This window comes from Hipposideros armiger, unplaced genomic scaffold (assembly GCF_001890085.2).
Source record: "Hipposideros armiger isolate ML-2016 unplaced genomic scaffold, ASM189008v1 scaffold_59, whole genome shotgun sequence".
Lineage (NCBI taxonomy): Eukaryota > Metazoa > Chordata > Mammalia > Chiroptera > Hipposideridae > Hipposideros > Hipposideros armiger.
The window spans coordinates 4,739,243-4,745,242 of NW_017731409.1; the positions used below are offsets into that span (position 1 = coordinate 4,739,243).

Here is a 6,000-nt window from a genome sequence, read left to right on the forward strand (position 1 = left end):
TTCATAGAGTGTTGAACATTTACCAAAAAGCGTGTAGTATTGTCTCCATTATTACAAACAAGGAAACAGGCTCAGAGATTTAGCTGGCTTCAATGATGCAGTCATTTGCAGTAGAATTCAGCCTAGATCACTTATCTCTCAAGTCCAGTCCGTGCTCTTTTGCACTAGATCTCATCACCACTTCAAGCCAGGAAGGGGATGAGGGAATCGCCTGTGGCTGATTTATTGGCGCCTGTGGTTGCCCAGAGAAGCTGAGCAGGACTTTCAGCTGCCCTCTATGCCTTAGAAAGTGGAGCTGTGTGCTTCCACCCTATCTCCTGAGGGGAATGCGAAGGAGTCAGGCTGTCTAGCTGAGGAGGAGGGGCCCAAGTGCCTTGGCCATAAAATATCCTGGTGAGGGCTGTGCTGGGAAGTGTTGCATAATGCCCTCCTCACCACTGAACCAAAGTGATTTATTTACTATGGTCCGAAGATGGTGCTTGACCATCTTGTTAAAGAAAAACTTGTCCATTTTAGTAATAATAGGGCCAAAAAAGAGTTGGGGGCTTTATATTATTGCAGGATTTTTTTCCTGTCTTAGAAGTGCCGGTGCTCTTATCTTGATAAATTTTAAGGTACGTCTATACCACTTCCTGTGCCCCCTTTCTGCTTATTTATTACAAGTTGCATGTGAACTTGAGTCTTTTCAGAGAAGAATGCTAAGAAAAATACTGTTCCAGTTTATAGTTATGAGCATAGGATATGGAGTCAGGCCTAGCTGTTGACCACCACTTTATATCATTTGCTAATTGTGTGTCCTAAGCTAGGTTTTTCCTCATCTGTAAAAATGGAAAAACAAAGGTAGTCACCGTGAGGATGAAAAGAAATAATGTACATAAAGCACTTAGCACAAGGCCTTGCATGTAGTATTTAGTCATTATGATAGTAGCTATCAATAATAACTAGAACAGTATTATTCCCCTCTAGGATAGGAAAGATTGCTACTTGAACTTGCTTGGGGAAAGTGGAGAAAGAAAAAACAGTGTTTGAAGTAAACATCGGTTTCAGGATTATTAATTGAATTTAACGCTTCTGCTTTCCCTTTGCTAGCAGGGTTTTCTCTTTTAATCTTATCTGGAGAAAAAGTGTTTATGGTGTTGTTAGTTATTTTTGAAAATTTTCTAATTTCTTCTCTGGTTATAAATCAATAGACAATGACTTTTTGTTTCTTCTGAAAAACTCTAGACACTAAGCAAAGGGTTTCATTAGCCCGTGTAGATAATGTGCTGTGGAACGTTCCGTGGCAAAGGAAATAATAGATCACCTATATTCAGAAGCTATAATCATTCTTGTTTGTACCATATTCTAGGTCTGTAACTAGCATTGTCGTTTTCCGTCTTCTCCTTTTAGTACCTGTTCTTTCAGAAATGCAGTCTTTATTTTTTTAGTGGACTAAGAAGAATTTTTTCCTTTCCTTCATAGGGTTCTGATTTTTTTAAGGTCCACCAGCAATTTGTACTCACCAGTGTTAGCATTCTTGTTTGCCTAGTACTGTGGCTTTTATCAGGCATCCCACATGTTGGTTAGATGGGGGTTAGTGATGTAGTAGGCTGGCTGTGTCTGCCAACAGGCAGGAGGCCCCAAACTAACGTTTCCCTGTTCCGTTAAAGGTTTCTAGAGCATAACTGCTCTTCCTGTATCATCTACCACGTCTGCTTCTTACCCTCTTCTCTAATATTCTTAGTGATTTTCATAAGAAGATGCCTAGAATTACTGCCAATTTTACATCAACCAATATTTTCAGATTTGGAATTTCCATATCATTTTCAAATATTATGAAAATAGGTGTAATGGTGTATGAGATGAGAGTAAAGATCTCTTTTTTCTAAATACTTTTAAAAAAGAAGTCTGAAAATGGTGTGTTCCTCCTCTGCCCTCAATGCAAATCCTACTAGTTTAGGAGCACTTTTGTTTGTTAATCTAGCTAATTTTTGAGTTCAAAGTTACAATTAGAATTATAATTGTTGATTTTTGTTCTTTTAATGTAACTGGTATAATTTCCACATTTTGTGCACTTCTTGTGAAATTGCTTCTTTTGCTCTGTAATTTTAGAGTGAAATAGTCTCTGGAGTTTCTTTGGTACCCTTTTCTAACACAGTGGCTTTTAACTGAGGCATCTTATTATAAGAATCACCTGAGGAGCTTTTTCAACAGTATCTGCTTCACCCCCAGCAATTCTGTTTGGGTTAGTCTGGAGTAGGACTCAGGCATCAGTACAACTCTTCATGGAAAGTTTTATAATAGTCATCACTAAGAGCCACTATTCCAAGATGAAATGATTTCTGTAAACGCTCTTTCTCTAGGTTATAAAATGGTACACCTCCACAGTCATGTGAAAGTACCATTAAAAAGTTAAAATCATTGTATAAAGTCTTTTATCATGTGGCATTTTGAATATTTCTGCTTTTACATTTGTATTTATAGCCTAAGTAAGTATCTAAAAAAAGCTGTACATATCCCACTGTTAACTTTTCTGTCTCCTTGTCTTAATAATAATTAATAACTAAAGTCATAGGTGGTAGGAACCACTTAGAAAATACCTAAGACTGTTTTCCACAGAAACAGATGTCTTATACCTTTTGTTTCTTTTTTGATTTAAGAGTCTTACAGGGAAAAAAAATATTACAGCCTGAGAGAATGAAAAGCTGTGTATTCTAGGACATTGTTCTGGCTACCATGGGTCTGAGAGTCCAATCTAACTAATACAATAGATTTTTTTTACTATATAAAAATCAAAGATGTTGAATATCAAGCTAACTTTGAATTAAACAAACATAAATACTGGTATAAAACTGTTCTAGCTCACTTAGTTTGAGCTAATCCAGAGTTAACTGCAATCTAGTAAGTAAACAGTATTTGCAGTCCCTTAAATATCAATGCTAACCCTATTATTATAATAGAAATACTACTCGATAACAGATAAAGCATTTTAAGATGTAGTACTCTTACACTTTGGCTCCAGTATAATAAAATGATAAATTATTTTCCTGCAACCTCTCTCACATGTTAAAATTTCCACCAAAAATTCTCAAATGTAACTTCTAAGATCTTTCTGTATGCATAGGAAACTTTCGCTGTTCCACATACTAGAGAAAATAATTGATGGTCAAAGAAATGATGAGCAAAGGCTATATAAAAAAACCAAGGCCGGCTGAGTGGCTCAATTGGTTAAGAACTCACTCAAGAGTGTGAGCTCTGAGCAACAGCAGTTCAAGTCCTGGCCTGAGTTGAGCTGCCACTGAGCTGCCAACAGGTGGCAGGATGGCTCAGCTAAAAAAAAAGCCGAGCTAATAATTTGCAAAGTAGATTGTATTATAAAATATTGTTATTAACTTTGTGATGGATTGGCACTATGGACCCGAGGTAAAATCTGGTTGTGCCTTAAAACATCAAAAGGTCTACCATGGAAACAAGTTTGAATGAACCTATTATATATATAAGTTTTGGTTTTTTAACAGATCTGAATTTGTTGCCTTTTATAAACTTGAAAAAATTTACCACCTTATTTGATTCAATATAGAGGGTGCCAAAAAAATTTGTACACATTTTAAGAAAGGAAACTGTATTAAAATTGTAATACTCAATATATACTGATAACAAGAGATGAATACAAGTCACGTTTGACTTCTGCAGTTACAAGAGGTGCCCAAAGTGGTTACCATCAGCGTCCAGACACTTCTGATTATGGTGAACTACTGCTTGAGCAACATTGACCAAAGTGTCCACTTGTATCCATTTTTTTGGCACCCCCGGTATTTGTGAAATCTGTCATCGATGTATATGCTGAAAGTTCTCGATCAGGATTTTTAAGAAAGGGCACTGAGTTTAAAGTCAGACTTGAATTGAAGTACTACCAGCATCATTTAATTTTATAGCTAGTTGTCTGACTTTGGGGACCTTTCCTGCATTCTCTGAGCCTATGGTACCTCAGCCATTCAATGGAATTAATATAGTATCTGTTCTATTACTGCATATGATCAAAAACAGTAGTGTAGGGCAGAGGTTCTTAATGTGGTCCAAGGACCCTGTGGAGGTTCCTGAACCCCTTTCAGTGGGTCTACAAGGATCTTCCATTTGCAGGGCCAAATTCTCTTAATATACTTGAACCAAAACATGTGGCAACAGATTGGATGCAGAAGCCGAGAAAAGAACTCAGTCGTATTTTTTAAAAGCCAGGTATTAAAGAGGATTGAAAAATATAAAGCAATGCCACCCATCTCACTCTAAATATATATATTTTAGAAAAAATGTATTATTTGTTTTAATATGTAATGGGTTATTTAAAAATTTTTTTAAATTTCTCTTAATTTCTTATATGGTAAATATTAATAAACATAACCCACATAATCAACAGCTTTTCACAGTCCTAAAGACTTTCTCTTAAGAGTATAAATGGTTCTTGAGGCCAGAACTTTTTAGAACTGCTGATAAAGGGTAATGACTAATTCGTGTTAGGATTTGAGATTTATAAAAGTTTGTAGTTTTATTGAGATAGAAACTATAAACTTGAAAAAAAGTTTTAAAAACTACGAGATGTCATTTGCGGGTGACAAAAAGCCAGCAGAAACTGGAATGAAATCTACACTTGGAAGAAGGGAACAGCAGTGGATAAGTTTCCATTTTTATGGCTTTTATCCTAAGAGAAGGCCCCAGTTGGTGACATGAGGGGATGGCTAAAACTGGGATAATAACCTGTAATCTTACTTGCTTGAAGAAAAGAGGACAGAGTTCAGAGTGACCACACAGCTGGAAAGTAAGGAGGAAAATCCTAGAAAGGATGTGGTGGTTGAGGGGGACGGGGTAAATACTGTGTACAAACTCAGCTTGAATCTCTTGCCAATCCCTAAACTTAGACATGTGTTGAACAGCCTTCAAACAGCACACCTAACACTGAAAAATCTGAACCATAAGGAAGGTAAAACTTGGAGTAAAAGTCCATCCAAGTTAATTACAAAAACAAAACAAAAACATCAGTACTCTTTGGAAGAAGATTACAGAATCTAGAGTGTTCACTATAGTAATCACAATGTCTAGGATATTACCCAAAATACTAAACATAATGAAGAAACAGGAAACTATCACTTTAACTAATGAAATTGACCCTAAAATGACCCATAGGTTGGATTTGGCAGAGAAGATTTAAAGCAGCTATTATAATTATGCTCATAGATGTAAAGCAAAACAAATGGGAAACCTCAACAGAGAAATAGAAACTAAAAAGAAAAAAGATGAAAATTTTACACCTGAAAAGTATATCTGAAAAATTCACTGAGTGTGTTTAATAGATTAGAAATGATGGAGTCCATGAACTTGAAGGTAGATTAATAGAAATCTCATCTGAAGCAGAAAGAAAAATCAGTATATGAAAGTTCTCTATAAACTTCAATGCTCTGTATTGGCATCAGGGATTATTACTCTAGGTTTCTTTGAAGACCTAAACTCCTTCCCTCTGTGTATAGACTAATTTCTAGTTTGTAAATCAATGCCATCTAAAAGAATACGCTTAAATTCTCTCTCCTCACCTCAACCACCTGCTTTCCACTGTCAGAAAAAGAAACCCCTCTTTTCTCCATGGCTAACTGGTATACTTATACTTTTGTTTGCATTCCTCTGGCTTCTAGAGATCCACCCCTCTTTTGTCTGAAAGTTGTCTTCAATCTGCAGCATCCTTAATGACCTACCCTTTATGGCCTCTGCTTTCTAACGTCTCCTTGCAGTCAGGTTTTTTGCTCTCTTTCCCAAACTTCAGCCATCACCAGAAACCGTAGTCACCACACCTGGGGCTGTTGTAATAGGCCTCCTCCTCATGTGTCTGCAGCATTTTCCATCATTGCCACCTCCTCCTGCCAAGATTCTCACCTTTCCTTCACCTCACCTCCCTTATCCTTCCACAATGACTATATATATATATATATATATATATATATATATATATATATATATATATATATATATATATAT

General features: G+C 36.2%; 1 protein-coding gene across 10 annotated transcripts in view; it reads left to right on the forward strand.

Annotated features, from left to right (window-relative positions):
- Positions 1-6,000, forward strand: part of ZBTB25 (zinc finger and BTB domain containing 25) — a 32,223-nt gene that overhangs the window by 8,585 nt on the left and 17,638 nt on the right. Inside the window, exon 1 of one of the 10 annotated variants that reach the window (XM_019641298.1) lies at positions 456-614. The exons of the other annotated variants lie outside the window; for them this stretch is intronic. The gene's annotated coding sequence lies outside the window, so the exon portion shown is untranslated. Of the gene's footprint in view, positions 1-455; positions 615-6,000 lie in introns of those variants that run through there. 10 annotated transcript variants of the gene reach the window in all.